At 40.8% G+C, this 25,077-nt stretch overlaps 1 protein-coding gene across 1 annotated transcript in view; it reads right to left on the minus strand.

Moving 5' to 3' along the window:
• ARHGAP26 (Rho GTPase activating protein 26) overlaps nt 1–25,077 on the minus strand; it is a 3,815,868-nt gene that overhangs the window by 2,833,882 nt on the left and 956,909 nt on the right. The gene's annotated exons all lie outside the window — the stretch shown is intronic.

Here is a 25,077-nt window from a genome sequence, read left to right on the forward strand (position 1 = left end):
GATTTTACAGGCAGACACAAACCCATGGTCAGTACAAAGGATAGAACTTTTCTTTTTTGCCTAAATAAAAGCTTATTCTTGTAGCAGTTTAGTTGACTAATGCCCCAGTTCCAGCTGAAGAAAAGCAACCCCAAAGTATAATACTGCCACCACCATGCTTCACCGTGGGGATAGTGTTCTTTTGCTGATGCGAAGTGTTGTTTTTGCCCCAACATACCTTTTGGAATTATGGCCAAAAAGTTCAATCTTGGTCTCATCAGACCATAATACATTTTCCCACATCCTTTTGAGAGACGTGACGCATTGTTTTGCAAATTTTAGCTGGGCCTGGATGTTTTTCTGTGTAAGAAAAGGCTTCCATCTTGCAACTCTACCTCATATAGAGAATATGAGAGATTGTTATCACATGTAGTACACACACCACTACTTGCCAGAAATTCCTGCAGCTCCTTCAGTGTTGCTGTAGGTCTCTTGGCAGCCTCCCTGACCAGTTTTTGTCTTGTCTTTTCATCAATTTTGGAGGGACGTCCAGTTCTTTGCAATGTCACTGTTGTTCCATATTTTCTCCACTTTTTGATGATTGTCTTCACTGGGTTCCATGGTATATACAATGCTGTGGAAATTTTTTTGTATCCTTCCCCTGACTGATAAATTTCAACAAAGAGAGCCCTTTGATGCATTGTAAGCTCTCTGCGAACCATGGCTTTTGCTGTCGCAGGCAACTGAGTAAATGTCAGGAAAATCCTACTAGGACAGTTGAACTTTATTTGGGGTTAATCAGAGTCTCTTTAATTGATGGCAGGTGTGTACCCAAAAAGACTGAATGCTGTAATTAAATCAAAAGGTGCTTCAACAAAGTATTAGTTTAAGGGTGTGCACACTCATGCAACCAGCTTATTGTACGTTTTTTATTTTTCACACTTTTTTCCCCTAACAGATTTGCTTGTTTTTCAATTGAATTGTACATGTTATAGGTCACATTAAAGGTGGGAAAAGTTTTGAAATGATTTATTGTGGTCTAATTTTTATATCACAAAATCCTGGCATTTTAACAGGGGTGTGTACACTTTTTATATCCACTGTATATCACTTTTTTATATGTTAGCAAAGAACAAGAACACAGGTATAGTATATGCCTAATCTTATGCATATTTCATAGATTTAAAACAATGTAGACATATTCTTAAAAATACATAGGTTACCTACAGGATTACAAAAATAAAATGTGTAAAAAAACACTTTCTTCCAAGATTCCATTACTGTTTGCTTTTCTTTTAAATAAAGTTTAAAGGTTTTTATACATTTGGAAAAAAAGTCTCAAAGGTTTGCCCATGAAACTGTTTTTTTTTTTTTTTTTTTTTTTGGCATGTATATTTTATCTGTACAAGAATTATATTGTAAAGGTTCATAGGTTCATAGATTAGTGCTAGGCTAACTGCTCTTGTGGGCCATTTTAAGCCAAGCCATTTACCCCATGTGAAAATCAAACCCTGCACCTTGTGTCTGTAGGTAAACACTTTAACCATTATACCAACCTTCCAAAAAAGTTTTACTAATTACCATATACATTGGAGCTTTTCTACCTAGGCCTCTGCTGAAAATGGGGTCCTAAGACCTCAGTCAGACTTTCCTGGTAAACAAATGTCAAACAAATAAATATCTAACAAGTTTATGGATAAGTAGTACTTCATGTTATACAAGGGTTCTTTGGTCTGAAAAAAAATATTCCATCAAGAGTGTTATAACAATTTGCCAGTTCTATGGAATGTAATTATAACCTTTCATAGCTAATCTAGTCCATAATGTATTTTAAAGACTTGGGGCATGAGCAATGCCAAACGATAAGCACAGCAAGTCTGTACTGTTTGCTGCACAAACTTTACATGTTTATGTCTAGGTGGGACAGAATGAAGCTAATTTTCAGTCAGATGAGCATTATAATTTGCCATCGACTGGCAATAAAAGATTTTTTAATGGGTACAAGAGTTATCCAACTCTAGCCAAATATTGTCAGTTGCCGGATAATCTTAAATCTGAAGGTTTGTAACAACGTATAGGCCTTAGGTATTGCTTTCCCCTTTTGAAAAAAAAAATAAGATTCATGAGAAATTTTATTTCCATTTACTGTCTGAATTTAAGTCATAGTTAAGAAAAAATAATTAATATGCTTTAGTATTGTTAAGTACCCTTCTGGCAAACCTATACGTCTTTCCTCATGCTATCAAGTGAATTTGAGTCAGTATATAACAAACTCTAAATAATTTTATGTTTTAAAAGGGCGGAAATTGTATAAATCAATAATGTTACTGTTCACTTTAAGGTATGGATTACAATTAATAGGTTGAAGGAGGTACTGCATATTGTCCAAGTCAAATAACCTCATCCGTTTTTGAAGCAATAACATAGGTTCATAGGTTCATAGGTTCAGGCATTTACAAGCCTAGCCCATAGTTTTTTGGCTTCGCGCCACCCCTAGTATTCTTGAACAAGGCCATTAAGTCTGTTAAAAGATTATTCATTTTAAAGGTTTAAAGTCATGTTTGGATAGAAAGGGAGAAGCTAATTTATTACATTTACATTTGTTTTTAATCAGTTAATGCAGATTTTAACCCCTAAAGGGTACCATGTAGATGAGGTTTCTTCACCTCCCAATTATTTAAAACAATTTATTCAACTTCATTCTGTCACTAACTCCTGAAGAATGTCTCATATAAGATAAAAAGATGTGTAGGCTATACTCTATAACAGCCATATAAAACATATAATGATCTAATGCAACTATTTTGTGTTAGTGGACCATTTCACCATCTCAATGTCTTAACAGATGTTGAATGAGTAAGAATTACTAAAACAAGATGTGTTTTTAATTTATATGCACGTATTCTGTTGTTTCAGTAATCCATTAGAATATAAAAGTCATTAGATAGCACTATTTTCTGATACTGAACTTTAATGATTTATTCCGTTATTTTGTTTAATTGCTCCTAAGTTTAATTATTGGTATACTGGCTAATTTGGTGAGTTTCTTCAGGTGGTTATAAATCATACATAGTAACCAAGCTACAAAAATATCTCAGTGTGTGTGTGTGCTTCTCTAAATGCAAATTAATTTTGGAACTTTAGGTTTACAGGTTGTTACTAAGCTAATAACCACTAGGGCACTTACAATCCTAACTACCCACTTCAAATCATTTGGGTCCTGATTATCATGGTCATCTGTACTGGGGGCATTTAGCAAAGCAATAACTAAGGAGGTGTAGGGAGAGGTGTTGGCTATGATAACACTTTTCTAAATGATGGCTTCTGTCCATAAGGGACATGACGGCCAGACTGGGAGCAAATTTATGACTTCTCATTCTCTTCTCAAGGTTTCATTTGTAGAGAGTCAGACATTAACTCTTTTTTACTTGGATAGGGAGCTTTACTCCATAGTGCATGGATCTTTTGGGACACATATTTGTCTATCCAGCATGTTCCATTTATGCCACAAGTGAAGGTCAGATCCCTGCAGCTAATCTTTCTGGTGCTGTTTGTTTTGCACATGTGCAACAAATCCATCATGGCTGTGTCTGAGGAAGCCCTGTAAGTCAGGCAAAGATCTACTCTCAGCAGCCTGTAGAAGACTGAAAACAGAGACAGAGCCTTTAGACAATCAGTGTAGTACGGGATATTCATGCCCTGAATCCTCTTGGTGGAAAATCTTTGTGGGCATTCTGGCTGTTGCAAGTGTCTAGTTAGATGCATGCCAAAAGGGTCACTGTACTCAATGATAGGGCCAATTAGAATGGTACTGTAACTTCCTTGGACCTGGATGCCATACTCTTACCTCTAAGTTGGGTGACATAGAATATTTTTCTTATTATCTTAGCTACATGTTGGTCAAAGGCCGGATTGCTGTCCACATATGCTCCCAGATCTTACTATTCAGTCAACACTTAGGGGCATTTTATTGATGGAGTACTAACTTGGGTTTCCCAAAACCATTATAATGCATTTCTTGGCACTGAGTTTTAGGCCATGGCTTTGGCACCAGTTATTTGTCATGTTAAACCCTCTTGTATGATGTTGATTCCTTTTGGGAATGTAGAACTGCAACCAATTTACAGACATCAGCAAACTTGGTGAACCAGAGGCCTTGAACATTAGTCTTGACTTCTGAGAAGACATCAAAATGGAGTGGGCCCAACAGGGAGCCCTGGGGTACTCTGCTGGTTGCCAGTCTCTTGGTGGGGCTGGTCTCAATGATCCTGACTTCCTGATTTCCCACTGTGAGCCAGGCGGCAATCCAATGATTTATGTAGGGATTTATGCCTATCTCAGAGAGCCTGTCAAGAATGTCTGAGTTGGGTATTGTTATTGAACGCCTTGGCTAGGTCAGAATATGCAGCATGCACTGTTTTATCCTCATCTGATGCACTGAGACCTTCATAAAAAAGTCTACCAGGTTAAATAGGCATGACCTTTCTTTAAGGACAAATTGGGATGGGTCCAGTGTTTGTAGGTTGCCAGTGTCCTGGTTTTTCATTTCCATAATTTGTTCCATGGCTTTGCATATTAGGCTTGTTGGATTGATGGGTCTGTACTTTCCGGGGTCATTGTTAAACTCACTGAACTGAACATAAACCCTTACATAAAATATTGGATTGCCACTTGTTGCACACATAGGACCCACACAGTCAGAAATGGTGAAATCACCTCCCACAAAGAGACGATTCACCAGCTGGGTCCCTCAGGACACCGTGCTGGGTCCACTCCTCTTTGGTATCTACTTGTCAGAGGTCAAAGCTAATGTCAGGGCCCTTTGACTGACCAAGTTCGCTGATGACTGCAAATTGGAGCTACCACAGAGTTCTCACATAACACCAATATCTAGCAAGAGGGTGTAACACAGACAGACAATTGTTGCCAAAGTTATGGCTTCAAACTCAATCCCAAGAAATGTATTATCATATCTTTTGGGAAACTGGATACTCAGAGAAATTACACCATCAATAAGATACTCCTAAGAGTTGACATGGTGGTCAGGGATCTGTGAATATATGTAGACAGTAACCTGGCATTTGAGCAACACATGGACAAGGTAGTAAGAAAATCATTCTAAATCACTCAACCTATAAGTAAGGGCATGGCATCCAGTTCCAGGAAAGTCATAATGCCACCTTACTTGGCCCCCCAGACAAATCTCTGAGTATAATTACCTCTTCAGTATGTATTTGACCAGAGATATGAAACAACTGGAACACCTGCAAAGGTTCATTACCAAGGGAATCTAGGGCATAAATACTTTACCATTTGCGGATCACATTAAAGTGCTACCCCTGTACTTGATCTCCTATAGACTACTGAAAGACTATCTATGCCTAACATACAAGGCATCCCTGCAGCCAGTCCTGATGGATCTTTTGCACATCTGCATAACGAACAGCATCAGAAAGTACAGTTGTGTACACTTACCATAAACTTAGATGTTTGAGTGTATTCACTGTTACAGTCATAACTGATAGGGGCTTCTGCAGCAGGAAATCCTGACTGGCCCGACTACCAGAGAATTCTCTCCTCCTCTTCCTGAAGCCAGGAGATGCCCTAACCAACCTCAAGACATCTGGGTATAAAGGGAGTCAGCCAGTGCCATAACCTCAGTATTTTCTTGCCACCAACAGATAGAATCCCCCCTAGAAGGTTCCTGAGATCTAAGGCCTAAGCACAGAAACTCCACTGTACGAACAGAGGAGGCGGCAGAGGAGGAAAGAACCTGGAAGCAGAGAGAGAAGTACACAATTGCACTATGTTCTTAGTGTATCACTGCTGTAGTCATAACTGAAGGAATGATTCTCAAAGCTGAAAGGAGGGTGGATGGAAAGATTAGGGAGTGAAAACATGGCAGTGGCAAACCCTGCTCTGGACTTGGAGAAAGATGGAAGATGATAATGTTTGGTGAAGGTATGCACACAATACTAAGCAGCAGCTTCCAAAATGTCCTTAGTGGCCACCCTAAAGTAGTATATGTAGCAGTAGCCCTAGTAGAGTGTGACCTCACAAGGTCTGGAGATTTCTTTCCATGATGGCTTTAGCAAATAAGATACAATGGGGAAATCCATTTGGAGATTGTTTTGGAAACTGGTCTCCTCATCAGAACTACAGGAAAAAGCCACAAAAAGCTGGTCAGACTTCCTGACATTCTTTGTTCTCTCCAAGAAGTAACAGTTTGTTTATTTATTTACTGATATTTGTTGACCGGGAAAGTCCACTGGATCAGACTAACCCATTTTCAGTGGAGGCCTGGGGAGAAAAGCTCCAGTAACAAATTACAAATTACTATAGTAAACAATTAAACAAAAATTATTATACAACCGGATAAGATTTATAGTAATAAGAAACCATACATATACAAATAGAATTTCTTAGTGACAGAAATACATAGAGTGCAATGTCATTATGCAGTGAAAATAAATGACAGTAGAACTTTCACAGTATGTAAATGGATAACCTGTTGAGGACATTCAATATAAACAATCATGACACACAGTATATTCTGTACAATATGAAGGAGATTATTTATACTTGTGCCTTGTGGAAGTTTCTTAAGGATTAAAGATTGATTACTATACTTTGTTTAAGAAAAAGTCACAGAAGTACAGTTGGTTTACTAGTATTTCAATTGCTCTAAAAAGGGGTATTCTAGTCAGTAAACTCATTAATGTTGGTTTATGGTGGTATGAAGTTCTGATCAGAAAGACAGATGTGATTATTAAGAAAGTGATTTTTTATGGTGAAATTGAAGGTTTATATAGGCAGAAGTTGTGTTATGGAGGGAGGTAGGGCACTCCATGGTTTTGCTATGAAGTAACAGTATAAGCTTTGTCCAGCTCTCTTACTGGGTTTGTATACGGTAAGAAGGTGTTTATTAGTAGAAGGAAGACTTTGGGTTGGGATGCAGGATTGTACAAGAGATTGTAATGATGGATAGTTATTTGGATTGTATATTAACTTATAAGCAAGTGTTAGTTGAGTGTATTGGAGGCAATATGGGAATTCCAACCATTTTAACTCTTTAATGGTGTGACAGTGGTGAGTGCAGTTTTGCAGTCCAGAGGCAAATTTGGAAATTTTATAACAGTACGATTGTAGTTTATTGCTTAAGGATGCATTAAGGTTGGTAAAGATGGGGGAACCATAGAGGAGTGAGGGAAGTAGGAGGAAATATGACAATTTTATTCTTGTGGGCTTAAACATATATAATTTATGTCTATACAGTTTACCTAGTTTTGAGTGTGTTTTTTTGATTGTGTTAAGAAAGTGTTGTTCAAATGATAGTTTATCCTCTGTAGTGATGCCCAGAAGTTTAGCTGTTTTCACTACTTCAATTTCCATATAGTAGATTTTGAACTCTTGTGGAGGTGGTTTGGAAGAGAATATTAGTAGTTTGGATTTTTGAGATTAAGTAGTAATTGAGCTTTGTTTAGCTATGTTTCTATGTTTGAGAAGGTGTTTTATGTTATTTTGAGCAGATCTGGGAAGTTGCTAGCCAAAGATGACACCATCCCCCATTCTGGAATTATAGCTAAACTCACTAAACTAGATATAAATCCGTATATGTCACAAGATGGGTTGTCAACTGGCTCACTGACAGAACCCACACTGTAAAAGCTGCAGACTCCAAATCTGACCTCGAACCAGTGACAAGTGGAGTACCACGGGTTGCCAACTGGCTCACTGACAGAACCCACACTGTAAAAGCTGCAGACTCCAAATCTGACCTCGAACCACTGACAAGTGGAGTACCACAGGGTTCAGTCCTGGGACCTCTCCTATTTGGTATTTACTTCTCTGAAGTACAGGCTAACACAGAAGGCCTCTGGCTAATGAAGTTCACAGATGACTACAAACTAAGAACCATAGCTGAGTCCCCAAATGATGTGGAAATACTACAGAAGGGCCTCACTGAGACAGATGCCTGGTGTCAGAGCTATGTCCTCAAGCTCAATGCCAAAAAGTGAACTGTCATCCCCTTGGTAAAAACTCTGTACCCATAAACTGGTAAATAGTCACTTAAGATATTATGGAGAGAACTACTATTATTAGAGTACTTGTGTGGGTCTGATACAAGAATCCAGTCTAGAGTGGCCTCTAGCGGTTTACTTGGGATTTGTGTGGGGCCGGAAACAAGTTGTGTATACCCGTGAAGATTAATACAGTTATCTGAGGATTTGAAAACTAAATTTTGCCAATTAATGGTAGTATTGCCTAAAGTGACAGTTTCACAGGATATATTATGAGTGGTCCAAGATAGAAAGCTTTCAAGCATAGGGATGTTTTCGCCTGGTGGAATATATAGTACTGCAATACACAAGTGTTTACGATTGCTAATGTGTAGTAATGCTAGTAAGATTTCTATGTTAGCGAAGGGTGGGATGGTTTTGGGGAAAGTTGAAATTGTTAAAGAGTTGTGATAGATTAAAGTTACACACACCCCTTTCTTTAGAAGTCTATCTTTACAAAGGATACTATAACTAGCTGGAACTATTTCAGTATTTGATATATGTGGCTTTAGCCAAGTTTCTGTAACAGCTACACTGTTAGGGTTATGTTGTGAGAGCCATGCATGGAATTCAGTAATTTTGTTGCAAATACTCTAAATGTTAATTGTCATTATATATAAAAGTTTCAAGTGTTAGGTGGTGGTATTGAGGGGGAAGAAGGGGTATTAATGATATTATGAGTGTGAGATGGGCCAGGATTAGGGTGTATGTCACCACTTTGAAATGGTAATAGGAGATGACTTGCAAGATAGCTGAAGAAGTTGGTTTTAGAAGAGGACCTAACTAATGTGTAAGGAAACATTTCTGGTGTAGTACTGATGTGGAAAACTCTGAATTTTGGGCTGAGTAAATTGTTAACAATAAATAAGGATGATGAGATGTTAGAAAAACCTTTTAAACTGGGCTGTGGTTTAGTGGTTAATGTGACTGTTCTTCAAAATGGATAGAACTGCATGGTGTGGAGAGAGGCTGCATGGGTTAGTATAGAAAGAGGAATACTTAAGGAGAGAGTGAAGATTAGCTCGACAATGTTGGTCATTTTGTATAAGTGATAAAGGCTGTAGGTAAAAACGTATACGGTGTAAAGGGAAAAGGGTGGGCTGTGTGAGGTTAGGGAGCAGGGCTAGGGTAAATGGATGAGATGGGATGGGTTTTGTATTTGGTTAGAGATTATAAATTAAAGAAAAGCGGGGGTTGTTGTGAAAGGGTGTAGGGTAGGGGAGAGAGTTGCCTATGTGCATCCATAGTATGGAAGATTCTTTCTCCCTTGATGTAAAAGTTAGGGAAGAAGATAGGCAAAGAGGATGGTCTGGTTTAAAGACATGTCTGTAGCTACTTTAGGCATTAAGAAAGGGTTGGTCCTCTGGGTGGAAAGTGATGAAAGGTTCCACACACATAAGGGCTTGACAATCTGAAACCCTTCTAGCTAAACTAATGGCTAGCAGAAAAGCTATCTTCCAGGTCAGAAATGTAATATCTGTGAAGGCAGCTGGCTAGAAAGGTGGAAGGCTTAGCTTATCCAGAATGAAAATGAGATCTCACAGGGGAACAGGAGGTTTCCTTGGGGGTCTAACATGGATAACCCTGCTCAGGAAATGTTTCATGAGATGACGTGAGAAGACAGGGGGTTGAGTACACAAACTGTGATTTCTTACAGAGGAATGAGAAAGTCCTTTTAACAAACATCCTGATAAATATGAAATGATCAGGGATATCTGAGCTTGCAGAGGGCTCTGTCCCTTTTGTCTGCAGCATACAGTGAATCACCAATTTGGGAGAGTAAGTAAGATTTTCCTATGCAAGGTCTCCTGGCTTCTTTTAGAATGTTCAGGTCCTCTTTGTTGAGGGTTGTCCCTCAAAGGGGTCAAGGTATCAAGCTGTCAGTTTGAGAGCATTCAGGTTGGGGTGTATGACAGAGCCCTTATTCTGTGTGAAGAGGTCCACTCACTGGGGCAGTAACCATAGTTCCTTCTTGCGTAGACTGGGCAACAAAGGATATCAATGCTGCCTTGACCAGTCTGAGGTTATCAGAATGACCCTTGGCCGTTCTTCACGTATCTTCAGCAGTACCCTGGGGAGCAAGCGTATTGGGGAAGGCATAGAGGAACAGGCCTGTCCAAACGAAGTAGAAGGCATCTGTCTTTCAGGATGACTTTGTTTTGGTCCTTGAGCAAAACATTTTCAAGTCAGCATTTTCTTTGATGGCAAGCACGTCTGTGTGTGGCATCCCCATTCTTTGGCTATGCTGACAAAAGCTTCCCAATGCAGTTGCCACTTGTGAGGGTCTGACAAGTTCCTATTTAGGTGATCTGCCAGTTGATTGGTTTCTCCTTGTAGGTAGCGTACCATGAAGTGCAGGCCTAGGGATTTTGCAGTTTCCCAAAAGTCCATGGCTAGGCAACAAGGAGAGTAAGAGTGAGTCCCCGCTGCACATTTATGTACCACACAACTATGGTATTGTCTGTCTTTAGCAGGTGTACTCCTGGTTTCCACTAGTCTTTGGAGACAATTAGTCCTTTTTGTACTGCCAATCAGTTCTAGGTTGATGCATCTGGTAAGGCATCCATGGTCAGAGTTAGGTCCTGATGGATGAATCTGAAGGGAAGGTCCAGGTTGAGAGAGCATATTGGGGCCCACCATGCAAACTCTTTCCTATGACAATGGAGAAGCTTCACTCTTAAGTTGAGGGACTGAGAATGTTGGCACCACACACCATATGAGGAAGCTGCAGTGGTTCCTCAGAAATCTAGCTGGGGGGATCACAAGGATGCAAGAGGCCATGTAACCCAAGGCTCTGAGGAACACTCTGGTTGTGAAGTAGTTCCTGATGAGCTTTTGGAAGTACAGCTCTAGAAAGGTAACCTGTTCTTGAGGAAGACAGGTTTTCTGAAGTGAGTCCAGCAAAGCCCTCAGAAACACAATCCTGCTTGTGGGAATAGTCTGAGACTTCTGGGTATTGATGGTCAACCCGGTTGAAATCAGGATCTTTTGGGAGTACAGCAGATGATCTCTGAGGTTTTCTAGATCTGCTGCTCAAATGAGGCAGTCGTCTAAGTAGTGGTAAATTCAAATGCTCAAGACCCTGGGTGCTGTAGACAAGCCAAAGGGCACAGCAGAGAATTTATAATGCTTCACACCTGCTCTGAAGCATAAGACCCTCCTGTGAGATTTTTCTATGGGAATGTGGAGGTATGCATCCTTTCAATCTAGGGTTACTGTTAAAGGATTGGGAGAGATCATGGCAGTAATTTTTGAGGTGTAAGCATTTGGAATTTTGGTGCTGCAAGAATTGGTTGAGCCTTGACAATTCCAGAATTGGCCTCCGTGTACCCTTTTTTCTGGGAACTAGGAAAAGCTTTGAGTAAAAAACTTTTCCTTGTAATGAGTCTGGTACTGGCTCCAAAGAACCTTGGGTGTACAGAGCTGTATTTGCTTTAATGCCTCTGTATTTTGGTTTGGTGGACTATCTGGGAAGCCTGATCGAATTAGAGGCTGTATGAACTGGAGTCTGTAACCTCTCTGAATAATTTTCAGTACCCCCTGATCCCTGGTAATTAAGGTCCAGTTCTTTAGAACAGGGACAGCTGTCCTCCTTGTCTGGGAGGGGTTAGGGTGGAAAGAGTGGGACCTGATGGGAAGGGGAAAGAAGTGTCATGAAAGAGTCATGATTGATCCCTGATGGTGGGCTCCCCCAGGTCTACTGGCATCTGCTTGCCATAGTCTCAGACACTGGTGCTGCCTTTGACTCCTTTCCCTTCTAGGTCTGCTATGTCTAGGCTTAGACTGAGAGGCTGGAAAGGACCAGTGTTTAGTAGAGTGACTGTGGATGAAGCAAGGAGGTTGTGCCTGAAGAAAATCCTTGACCATCTGCATGGACTTGGCCTTATACTCCATCTTCTTAAGCATGGCTTCAGCTTTGGGGCCAAAAAGAAAATCTTTGTCCAAGGGAACATCCAAGAGACTGGATTTGACATGTTCAGGAAGGGACTATTCCCTCAGCCAGGCATGTCTTCTAATGACAGATTTTGTGACTGCTGTCCTGCTGGAAGCTTCCAGAGCATCATAGCCACAGTGCAAGGAGTACTTAGTTGCCTGAGAGCAAGACATGCATAACTATAGCAGTTCCTTGGAAAGGGCCTTATTTTCAATCACCACTGTTTTTTTCTTCATCTGATTTAAAGTGGTCTTCTGATACTTCACCATATGAAACAGGCACTTCAAAGCCCTTGTGACAATGGTAACAACTCTCATGACATGGGTAACAGAGGTGTTCACTTTCTTTCCAAACTTGTCCAAGGCTTTGCCTTCTTTGTCAGTTGGCATGAGATTTTTGGAGCTACTAGCTTTAGCTCCTTTAGGGCTCTGATTCACCACTTCAGGGTCTGCTACAGGGTTCTTGAAAAGTATCTATGGGAATCCAGAACCCTGTAAAATCCATCAGGTTTCTGAGGGGCAATGGGATGGGAGTCTGGCTGCAATGAAGAATCCTGCAGGACATCATCTACCACCTCTAAAACTGAAAGGCTGGCAAGAGGTTTACCCTCAGGAAGACTTAGAAATTCCCTAACCCTCTTCTTGGATTGTGGACAGTCTTGCACTTCCTTTTAAAATGTTCCCTCATGGTATATAAGGTCCCCCCAAAGGAGATGTTCTAGGGGTAGGCTGAGGCAAGTTTCTCTTCAGAATATGAATCCCCATAGGAGACAACAGATAAACCTTCCTCAAAGATGACTTCATCATTATCATCCTCAGAGTCAAAAGAATAAGAAGACTCCTACAGGAAATATCCAACTTTCTTTTACCAGGGGAAGATTCAAAGGCAGAACCAGGGAGCTAGAGGTATTTGGATCTCACCATGGAGATCTAATTAGGTCTTGTTTGTAGGCCTGAGTTTGGGAGTGGATGCCAAAAGGCCTTGGCTGAGGTATGCTGGGTGCAGCCTTGTTATGCGAGGCCTTAAGTCTTGGCCTGAGGATGACATCTGCACTAGGGTTGGGATATGGATGGACAGTCGAATCCCAATAACGGTGAACCGAGACAATGTCCAGATAATGAGAGACTCCGGATACCCCTTCATAGGTTTTAGAGCAGTCATCGGAAGCCGGAAACTGAGAAGGGGCTCCAGATCCAACTGATAAGCCAAGTCTTTCAGCTTTTAAGGAGGAAGAAGAGGGACCCGGTGGCATATCAGACACTGAATGGGTCTCGATAGAGTCCTGTGCCATGACCTCAGTCATTGGAAGAGACTACAAACGCGTCTCACCATCTTCGACAATCAAAAGCCAGGGAGAACTGGCAAACAGCAGGCAAGCATCACCTGGTACCCTCACTTTTGAGCATTTTTCCTTTTTATGCCTAGGGAGATCAACCTTATCTCAGCTGGCAGACAGCATAGTACAAAAAGTCCCAAGCAACCTGCTAAAGTGTTTAGCTAAAATCTCAATCCTATGCTTGACTATTCTACCATTAAAGACAGCACAGAACAGTTAGCAACATCATGTTCTGGGTCCAAACAAGTCATTAACTTTCTCTGACATTAGTCAGAAAAATGCATGAGAAGTTCCCCAAAACGGTACTTAGCTTTAGATGTCTTTCTCGAGTGCAGACTGACCGACACACTGACTAGCACTTTGCTTCAGGCTCCGACGGCAAGAAAGAACTGAGTTTATGGTGCCAGCTGACTCCCTTTATTCCCAGATGTCTCAACATTGGTCAGGGCATCTGCCGGCTTCAGGAAGAGAAAATTCTTTGGTAGTCGGTCCAGCCAAGGGCTTCCACAGCAGGAAATCACATTAGTTATGACTGCAACAGTAAAACACAAAGAATATCTACTTGATCTAAGGATGTAAATGTTGCTTGTGAAAAACAGGACATGCTGGTGAGACAGATGCATCTCAGAAGATCCTCCTTCTCTGGAATAGGCTCCCAATTCCTGTGAAGCAGAGTTCTTCTTTAACCTTATTGAAATGTAACTTTGATCAATGGAAACTGGAAATTCAAGTCTCGCCCCTATGTCCTTCATGGATGAAGACAGGCAGTAAATTATGTCCAAACTAACATCCCCCACCATATAATCCTTAGCAACATCCCAACATTCCCCGACTAATATAAACACCCAAGATATAAAGGGCACATTTGGGTTGTGCAGCTAGGCATATAAAGCCCTAGTGGTCATTAGCCTAGTATATACCTATGAACCTAATCCACCATCTTCACATAATGAGTGTTATTTCATGTTTCATTACAATGTAAACAAATCGCTTTAGCTGACAGCATATATGTTTTTTTAACTATGATGTTGTGCCAACTCAATAATGATTTAGGCTCATAGGTAGATACTAGGCTATCTGCCCTAGGGCATTTATAAGCCTAGTCAGAGTGTATTTGGCTTCTGCCTCCCTATTAGATTAGCCTACTTTGCCTCTGTAAAGTAGGTCACAGAAGGTACCCTTTTAAGATTAGTTTACTGTGCCTCTGTCTAGCAGGGACACAGGAGAGATCCCAGGGGTGAATTTGCGATTTCCCATCCACGCGTCCAAATTTCACTTGAAGAGGGTCAGCGAGGGGCTATGTCTAACATGAATTGGTGAGGGGAGCCTCTGGGAAATTAATCTGTCCCTCCAGCATGTCCTATTTATTTTTGTGCTGAGGTTTAGGTCCCTGGAGCTTGTAGCTCTAAGGGACTTGGATTTTTTGAGGTGGAGCATGTCCATTAATTCTGGGTTTGACATGGCTTTGTACGTCAGGCATAGATCGCCTCTGAGTAGGCGGTAAGCAACTGAGTAGAGCTGGAGTTTCTTTAGTCGAGCTGCATAGGACATCTGTTTGTAGCCCATGATCCTCTTGGTGAAGTACTTTTGGGGTCTCTCCAGTTGCTGCAGGTGTCGGGTAAGGTACATCCCAAAAGGGGCATTGTATTCAATTATGGGCCTGATGAGTGATGAGTAGAGAGGCACAATGACCTCTCTTGATCTAGATGCGAACCCTTTCGTGATAAGGTGGGCTATGTAGAAGGTCTTTCTAACCACTTTGGCAACGTGATTATCAAAGGAGAGATTACTATCTACGTTGGTCCCCAAATCTCTAATTAATTCTTCTGTACTTAATGGATTACCACCTATGTGGTAATTTGTGGGCACCTTGTTTTTCCCAAAGGGGATGACTATGCACTTTTTAGCATTTAGCTTGAGGCCGTGGCTTTGGCGCCAAGCATCCGTCTCTGTGAGACCCTTTTGGAGGATGCTTGTGTCAGCTGAAGATTCGATTATGGCCCCCAGTTTGCAGTCATCTGCAAACTTTGTCAGCCATAATCCCCCCGTGTTAGCCTGAACCTCAGAGAAGTATATACCAAATAAGAGAGGTCCCAGAACTGAGCCTTGTGGGACGCCACTTGTAACTGGTTTGGATTCGGCCATGGCACCTGCGATTCTGACCATGTGGGTTCGATCTCTGAGCCAGTTTGCAAACCATCTTGTGATATAGGGGTTGATATTTAAGCTGGTAAGCTTATTTATGATGCCTGAGTGGGGTATTGTGTCGAAGGCTTTTGAAAGGTCCAGGTAGGCTGTGTGGACTACCTTGCCCTCATCTATGGCTTTGGTAACTGTTTCAAAGAAATCAACTAGGTTTAAGAGGCAAGATCTGCCCTTAAAAAACCGAACTGGGTAGGGTCCAGTGTCTGCAGGCTCCCAATGTCTTTGTTTACGAGTTCCATGATAATACACTCCATAGCTTTACAGACCAGACTAGTCAGGCTTATGAGGCGATAGTTTCCGGGGTCCGTTGTGGCACCACCTTTGTGGAGTGGGACCACTGTAGCTGTACGCCATTCTTTGGGTACATATCCTGTAGTAAGGTTAAGTTTGAACAGTGACTTAATGTGAGGGTTCAGTTCTTCTTAGAGTTCATGTAAGACACAGCCTGGGACACCGTCCAGTCCCATAGATGCTGTGTTTTTTGCTTTGGAGAGGGCAGCTTTCACATGTGCATCTGTGATGTCAGGGAGGTTACATTCAGTTGGGATAGGCTTTTGCTCCTTTGGTGGGAGCGGAGTTTGCGCTGAATCTGTCTGCCAGGATGTTGGCTATGTCTGTAGGTTCAGTATATTTTGTACCGTTATGCAACAATTCAGAGCATATCTGGGAGTTTCCGCCCATGTTCCTGACATAACTAAAGAAGGTCTTGTGATTATCTTTAGTGTCTAGGGCAATTTTTCTTTCGAAACTGGCCTTTGATGATTTTATGAGGGATTGAAGTTTCTTGCTAATACTGATCAGAGATGCCTTGTCATGTAGTAGCTTCCTCCTTCTGTTGTATAGCTTATTTATGGCCGGGGTCCACCAGACCGGTCTCCTGTTTTTGGAGGAGTGAGTCTTTGTTTTATTTGGGATAGCACGATCCATGCATTCCTGCAGGGGCTCATAGAATGCATTTGTAAAGGATTCTGCGGATTGGGCTGTATTACTTCTGGCCCAGGGGCTTTGAAGGATTCCAGCTCAGTCTTGAAAAGTGCAAAGTTGACTTTTGAGAAATTCTTTACAGTGAATTCCTTGGCTGGGGGTGGGGGCGGGATATGGATGTCCAGCGAAATTTGTTTATGGTCTGATCTTACCAATGGGGGGTTTACCTCTGGTGTGGAACATAAGAGTCCCCATGTTGGTGATGACCAGGTCCAATATGTTGTTCCCTCTTGTGGGAGTCGTGACCAGTTGTTCCATTGTGTTAGAGTTTATAAATTCAAGGAACCGTTGGGCGAGGGCGTTTGGGCTTGAGTAGTTTTCCCAGTCAATGTTTGGGTAGTTGAAGTCACCCAATAACATAGTGTTTGGAGAGACATTCATATTCTCCAGTGTTCTCAGGAATGTCAAGTGGGGTTCCTGTAATAGGGAGGGTGTTCTGTAGCAGGCTACAAACTGAAAGGCAGTTTTGCCCGCTGTTAGTTGCACATGGATGGTTTCCGATGCTTCGTGCAGTGCCACTAACCTGGAGGTGTAGGTATCTTTGATGAATATAGATACTCCCCCCTCCTTTTGTGCTTCGGTCCGAGTTTTGGGGCGAAACGCATGGTATGAGTTATAACCTGGTAGTGCTGGGGTGCTCGCAGGAGCCTTGAACCAGGTTTCTGTTACTGCACAGACATAGATTTTCTCCATACTGAGGAGAGTCTCGAGTGCGTGCATCTTCAGGTTTAGACTTCTGGCATTGAGTAGCATTACCTTTAGTTTTTTTATCTTTGGGTTGTCTATGGAGGTGGGTTTGTCCTTTAAGCCTTGCCTAAAAAAGGCACTATGGGGGTGGCAAGAGCCTTGGCCAGTATACGAAAGCCTAAGGGTGACAGGTGCAAGCCGTCCCTAGCGAAGCAATGTGGCTTGTCGAGCATGTCATCCCAGGCTGACAGACACTGGATCCCCTTTGAATGACACCAATACTTTAGCCAGTTGTTGAAACTGATCATTTTGTCTTTATACTGTGGCATCATTCTTGGCAAGGGCAAGATGCTACTCAAGGTCAGGGTCATACCAGCCTGGGCTACATGGTCAGAGAGCTCCTCTATGTCTCTTTTCATGTAGTCCAGGGAGGTACGTCTCAGGTCATTCACACCAGCATGGACAATGACGGAGTCATACTTGTACTTGCTTTGGAGTGACCTGAGTGCTTGCGTTATGTGGCGGATCCTGGCATCTGACAGGCAGCTTACAGTGACTTTCTGCTTGTTCAGTCTGGTGAGCGGGATGTCAGTGTGCCGGACAACAGAGTCCCCTATAACAAGTGCATTTGGTGTGTTGTTTGGCCTTAAGGGCTGTGACTGTGAGGCACACTGATTTTGTGAGATATGTGATTTGTGGGTATTGTTGAGGGGTGGCTGTTGCTTGGATATCTGCTTAGGAGGTCTTTGCTGTTTAGGCAGATTTTTATTTAGAGCCTCCGAGTATGTTTTTGTGTGTTTATGTGTTGGGTATGCAGATGGAATAGGTCTGTGTGAGACTGGATTTGTGCTGTGGGTGGTTACCTTTCCTCCTGACTGACTGTGCCAGTCTTGGGTTGAGAGAGCTCTGCCTCCAGTTTGGCTGTGTAACTGCATCTCTCACATGTATTAGAGTTTGTTGGAAGGAGGAGAGGGTTGTCTGTGTACATGAGGCAACTGTAACATTGCTTCAAAATTCCCAGATTCACCAGCTGGACTGGAGAGTAACCTTGAAACTGACCCTTGGACATACCAGATTAGTATAGGGAACTGTTTTTTTTACTGATCAGATTAGGGAAGGGAACTGATTTTTCACTTGATCAGGAAGGACCAATCGGGAGTCTAATACTTAAGAGAAGTCAAGGAGGGTGTAGTGCTTTAGTTAGTTAGTGTTTACTTATAAGAGCTGAGCAAGTGCAGGGCTTTAGAAAGAGAATAGAGTGATTACTTTGAGAGTTTGAACAGTTCTAAGGGAAAAAGTGAAGAGCAGACTTTGTGGAGCCTGGAATACTTTAAACCTGTCAGTGCGCAAGCCACTCAAGCAAGTACTGTAGAACGATGAGAAAAAAAATACACATGCTTATTTATTTAACATTTGTTGACTGTAAGAGGCAGACTAGAACAGAGCCTATTTTCAGCGGAGGCCTAGGGAGAAATGCTTCAGACATATGTCCAGACGAATGTAACAGTAAACCAGAGTACCCAGAGGAAACACACACGAATGCAGGGAGGACGTGCAACTTCCACACAGAAGCCACCCCAGCCAAAAATCGAACCAGAGCATCTCTTGCTGTGAGGCAACAACGTTAACCGCTGCACCACTGTGTGTGCGCGTGTGTGTGTGTGTGTGTGTGTGTGTGTGTATGCAACATTAACCAATCTACACTACACAGCAACATACAATGTAACATAACAATATGACACAATATAATTCATATAATACAGCTGTGAATAAGTGCAAGTATATCCCTAAAGATGAAAATACTAGTTCATTGGTTTGACATAACAGTACTCCTCTGTCAGTAATTTTCACAAGTCTATATTAGGTATTAAAGAGTTAATGATTCAATTAAAAGACTACATCAAAAGGAAAAATAAAGCATATATTTTCCCTACTTGGAAGAATAATGCACCATTTCCAGCTGACTGTTGTATGGCTTATATAATTATTAGTCTTGTCTAGTACAGTATCAGTGAAAAATAATAAAAAATATATTTCCCCACTTGAGAGAATAACATGTATGCAGAATGCCTTCCAGCAAGTTACAGATGACAGACTATTACATGACAACAGTCACAGAATGCAACAACCTCAGTCAAAAAAAGAAGCAAACTATACTTTTCTGCACTGATAATATTTCTCTCTTCATTTTATGTAGCAAGTGCCTTCTTCAGTAATGTTGGCATATCAGATACTAATGACTATTAATCAGAAGTCCCGCCAAGCACATCAGCGAAAACCAAATAAATAAAATGCATAATTCCCCAAATTGAAGAACAATAGGTGTGTTGGTTTTAAGTTATATTCTTTCTGAATCCTTTCCAGATATCTGTAATACAGCTTATTGCACAAATGATTCCCGATATAACCAGTACTCTACTGGTACACTACCAGGAAAAAAATGTACCAGAAAACATCACTGAAGAATCTCTCCAAATGAAATGAAAAACAGCTTTTCCTGCAGCAAGTGCAATGGTTTCTGAGAGCAAAAATCATCAATTTCTGGGATTGGTCATAATAAAAGTTACATCAGAATAAAACATAGAAAACAGTATTTTTATGTACAATCAAATACAGCACATCTCATCTACAATGCACACAGATTAATGAATTCATTTTTCTTGTGGCCCTGTAAAAATAAGGCAGGTTTATTGGAAAACATACAGAAGGATGGACTGAGTGAAGATCTTCAGAATTAAAAAAATGGGTCTCGCTACATCAGTGCCTTGGACAAAAGTAAATAAAAACTCTGAAATTAAATAATACCGCATTGACATCAGTTGTAGTCTAAAAACTGATATCTGTGCTTATGCTACACAGTACATGTGCTTATGCTACACAGTACTATGTCCCAAATTTCAAAAGATGTGATATGTTACAGAGTAAAAGGGAGACTGTATGCTGACTAGGGTGTGTGTGTGTGTGTGTGTGTGTGTGTGTGTGTGTGTGTGTGTGTGTGTGTGTGTGAGAGAGAGAGAGAGAGACAACCTCCACTTCTGAGTTCAGGTTACAATCATTTTGTTAATTAATTTTAAGCAATTATTTCACTAGTAGAGTAAATTAACTCCAATAACAAAATATATTACCCTGAACTAATATAAAGTAGGTTAAACCATCTATAATCTAATCATTTTTTAAGAACTAAAATAAAAAAAATCTGTAAAAATGAGTTACCTTGTCATCTTAAAACAGTAGCACTATAAGTTATGACCTGACATTATACAAGTTAACACTCTCATTTTTTAATAGGAATTACGTGGCAAATACTAAAAGTTTGGGGAAATAAGAGTTAAGTCAAAGACATGCATGTGACCTAACAGGACTACTAAAGAATACTAACATTTCTGAATATTAATCTTTAGGGGTATTATATGAACAGATAATTCTGGAATGGGTGACTGTACGTACTGAACAGTACTGAATTTGGAGAGATAAACCCTGTTGCCTCACAAATGGGAAGGAATGAGTATGTACAATATAAAGGCAGGGGAAAAAATGTTCCTTTTGCTCCTAGCCACGTAAGGTTCTGGTTCTTCAGAAACTGGTAAAATGAAGGTTTGCCTCAATGATAGGATAGGGAAACAATACTGTTAACCAATTTAAATCTACTCAAAGAAGAATGGAAATACACAGCTCAGTGTCGAGACCTCTAGTATATGACACCTATTTCACAGACCTTCAAGCCAATACTCCTGGCTTATGATTAGCTGAAGTATGAAGATGACTACAAATTAGGTGTTGCTATTTATTCCTTTACTGATTCACAATCGCTCCAGCATGTGCTAGACTATATATAAAACTGGTGCAAGGATGGTGGTCTCATACAGTTCATTTTGGTAAAACATTTTCACAACATGCCATACAGGCAACATACTCCTCCAATAAGATATGGACAGGATCAAAGCACTCTTTCACAATTCCCTATCCTTTAACCACTGCCTCTCCACAGTAGTTCAGACAACCTTCCGTCTAGCTCACCTAATTTCTAAAGGCATACCCAGTACATCCAAATAACTCTGTTTCCCCTTTACACATCTCTTATCAGACCCATTATTGAACATAAAGCCCTTTTTGGAATGCATGTGTCTAAACATGTCACTTAGCTTGAGAGATCATAGACATTCCTAAAGAAAAAGATCAGCAGCCCCAAACTACCTGTATTCACTGTCTTATAAACTCCTCCATGGTTATCTGTGTCTAGCCTTTTGAACCATGAAAGATCCAACCATCTTTGTCCAACTACTCCTTTGCAAAACAAATGGTTCCTCAAAGACCTGCTTAGGGGACCTACACATTCATCAATAGATAAATAAGACATACTGGCACAAGTGATTCGAATTCCTGCCAAATCCCATACATGTGGGAGAAGCTTCCAACACATGTCAAGCGGAGCACCACTCTTACCACCTTGAAGGAAGGCCTTGATAATTGGTTTAACAGTTTTGTGATTCTCCCCAAATCTATCCTGTGCTGTTCTTCTTTGAGGCTGGAGACAATTTTTGAATGTGGTTTACTGGCTAAGTTTCTAGAAGTTTGTAGACTATGTAGTACATTCCTATGAACTGAAATAAACTAATGAACTGGTTAAAAGCAGCTTTGTTTTTTTTTTTCCTTAGTGTTGTTTGTCGTGGAAAATGTTAAACCATAAGTTATATAAACATCATCACCATGGTAGCAGGGAAGGATAGAAAGAAGGTTGATTTCAGATGCAGCTTCCAAGTCTTTAGAAACTGCACAGTGCTCTGGAAGAGAAAAGAGATTCCTTAAGAAGTGCAGTACTCTCCAGTCTATTGACAGTGGGGGAGACCCATAGGAAAACAAAGAGGCTATAACAGTGATGGAAAGGAACAAAACATCAACAATTTATCAATTGCTGGATGAATAAAACATAAATGACTGAGAAGGCAAATGACCTTAGTAAAATGTTAGTTGCATTTCAAATAAGGTGAGCAAACATGGGAAATTACAAATACTAAGACATGTACTTTTTATCACTTTCAGTCCCCATCTGAGCATCATGCCCAATTTAGAGCACAGGAAGCAAGAAACATACAGTCTATTCATTCTCTAGGAGCAAAGACTGAAGTCTAGGAGTGATTCCATCATCTATCTGCACAAGAGATTAGGGTTATTTCTCTTTTGGCAGTTTGTCCCTCATGCACTCCCACAGATGCTTAAGGGAAAGTGTGCAATGGACCTTTGTAATGGAGGTCTTCTACTTTTGTGTGTGTCATGCAACTCCAAAGATCTAACACCTTTGCAAGAAGCACTTCTTATAATCTCCAGTCTAACCATCAATTCTAGAACAGTGTGAACATCAGGCATGTAGGTTCAGTGTTCCACTACCCCCAAAAAGACCAGCAGGCATTATGCTTCTGTCACGAAAACAGATACTGCCAACCCAGATATATGGAATTTTGTAAATAACTACATGTCATTTGTGAAAATCAACATGACTTGTATAAGATGTTTGGGTTACAAATGTATTAGAGCTGTGTGTCATATAAGATGGTTTGTACAGACATGTGCTGAAGAAGTATTTTACAAAGTGCTGTTTGAAATGTATCCACAGTATACCCTACTGGAAAAGAACAGAAATGTACACACTATTGTAACTGTTTAAATATATATATTTTAACAGGAGAAATTGGAATACAGGAGGTTAAGCTTGCAAAAATTCAGAAAAATATCTGAAATTAAATTACTTTATGGCTAAGCCATAAAAAAGATGTTCTCTTTCAGTTTCAGTCCAGCAAGGAGACCATGTCTAAAACTAAGAAGCCGTCTGTATTGTCTTGGAAGTGTTTTATTATTTTATGATTTCCACCATTTGCCAAAAATCTAAGGAAACACCCTTGTCTATGTATTTTCACAGGTAGATGCTAAATACTGCCAGATTCCAGCAGTGGGGGGTTTCACCTGGAATAGAGTCAGATGACAAGAAATTATATAATTCTGTAAGCTATTCCAGCAGTAATACGCAATATATTAACTTGAGTGGTCCCTGAGAGAGACAGCATTCTGTACTCAGTCTAGGACCTGACAAGGTCCATTCACAACACATCTGCCTTGCTCTGAGTAAGTCTAGGGAACAGTATAATTCTCTTAGATAGAGTCAGGAATACAGCAAAGCTTAATTTAGATGGGTTTCTTTATTTATCTGAGACTGTCCTGCAATGTTGTTTTAAACATTTCCTGTGATTTTGAACTCTGATGTCATTGTAAATATACATTTACTATTGTTTTGTTCTTTTACTATTATTAAATATAATGTAAACCTTTCAATGTGGATGATCTATCTAGAGATATTTAAGTTCTGAGAGTACTTGCATATTTATTTAGTGACATTATGAGCTATTAATAGCCTTGCTCTTAGTCCAACTACCATTTGTATTGATAGTAATATTACACAGTAAGACTGGACACCCTTTGGTAAGGGCCTTAAAGTAACTGATGTGGGTCTCTGGTGGCAGTTATAACTACCTTATGGTCTGGGCAGAAGGAGACATAGCTAGCAAACCTGTGCCAGCCTTTCCCAGGTGTGTGTGTGTGTGTGTGTGTGTGTGTGTGTGTGTGTGTGTGTGTGTGTGTGTGTTTAAAACAAATCTCCAAGAGTGTGTGTGTCAGCTGCTTGGGCAGAGACACAAAGCACTGGTTGGACAAGGAGTGCTGGAGGACTTGCCTTGGACCCTGGGTAAGGACTCAACTCTACAGAGCTGTGGCGGGGAGGTCTTACTGGGGATCTGGAGAAAGAGGGAGAAACCAGCCCCAGACTGACTGTGGTCTCTGTGTGCTCTTAAGGGAAATTGCACTTAATGCAGTGAGCTACATCTGGAAATACTGTGTGTACCTGTCCATCCTCCCAATGCACATCCCCCACTGGTGAGGACTGAGGCTCTTTGATTAGCGGTCCAGTGGTGGGGGGGGTCACATTTATTGGTTGTCAGTGGTGGGATCACCACATCACATATTAGGATTCAGTTGTGTGGATATTGAACTCCTGTAGCCTGTAAACAGTTGTCACTAAAGAAAGTGTCTGTACTCCCAATAAGCCACATGTGAACATTCAGAGTTTCTCATGACAACAGTTTTATTAACTTTTTTGTTAACTTAGTCAGGGAGAGCAGCAATGATGTCAGCAGAGGAGTATGGCAAGCTGGCAAGGAGCCAGTTGGCTGAGATGTGCCAAGCCAAATGACCGGGGCATGCCAGCCTGACTACAGGAGAAATGATTGTAGCCTTAGTCACAGCTGCATTACAGACGAACAAACAGGAGGACAACCAGACTGGCCTTAGGGATGTACAGTTCTTAGAAAATGTACAGTTCAACCTTTCCAAAGAGGACTTAAAAATCCATCTGAAGTTAAAGAGACTTGGGCTGGAAGCCAAACAGTTGGAAATGGAATCAGCAAAGATACAGACATCTGGAAGCTGAAGAAAATGAGAGGCAGAGGCAACATGAAAAGGAGATACTGACTCTTCACCAGGGTCATGGAGGTAATGGGAAAGGGAGTAACCGAACTCCAGAAACCACAAAAGTAAGTAAATTTCTTCCACAATTTACAGAAGGTGATAATGTTGAAAGTTTTATTCTTATGTTTGAAAGGCTATGTAAACAGTATCATCTTCACCAAGTGTTCTCAGTATGGTTCCTGACCCTCATACTCCATGGTAAAGCTGTAACTGCTATTTCTAAACTGTCGGATACTGATTGCTTAAATTATACAACTGTTGAAAATTGTTAATTAGTGTTTTAAGTTAACACCTGAAGCTTATAGAAAAAAGTTTTGTGAGCAGAGACGCAAGGCAGATGAAAGTGTATGTGAACATATTGACGAGTTAAGCACTTATTT

The sequence above is a fragment of the Protopterus annectens genome, chromosome 4.part0 (genome assembly GCF_019279795.1).
Source record: "Protopterus annectens isolate FY-2018-M chromosome 4.part0, PAN1.0, whole genome shotgun sequence".
NCBI classification, from domain to species: domain Eukaryota; kingdom Metazoa; phylum Chordata; order Ceratodontiformes; family Protopteridae; genus Protopterus; species Protopterus annectens.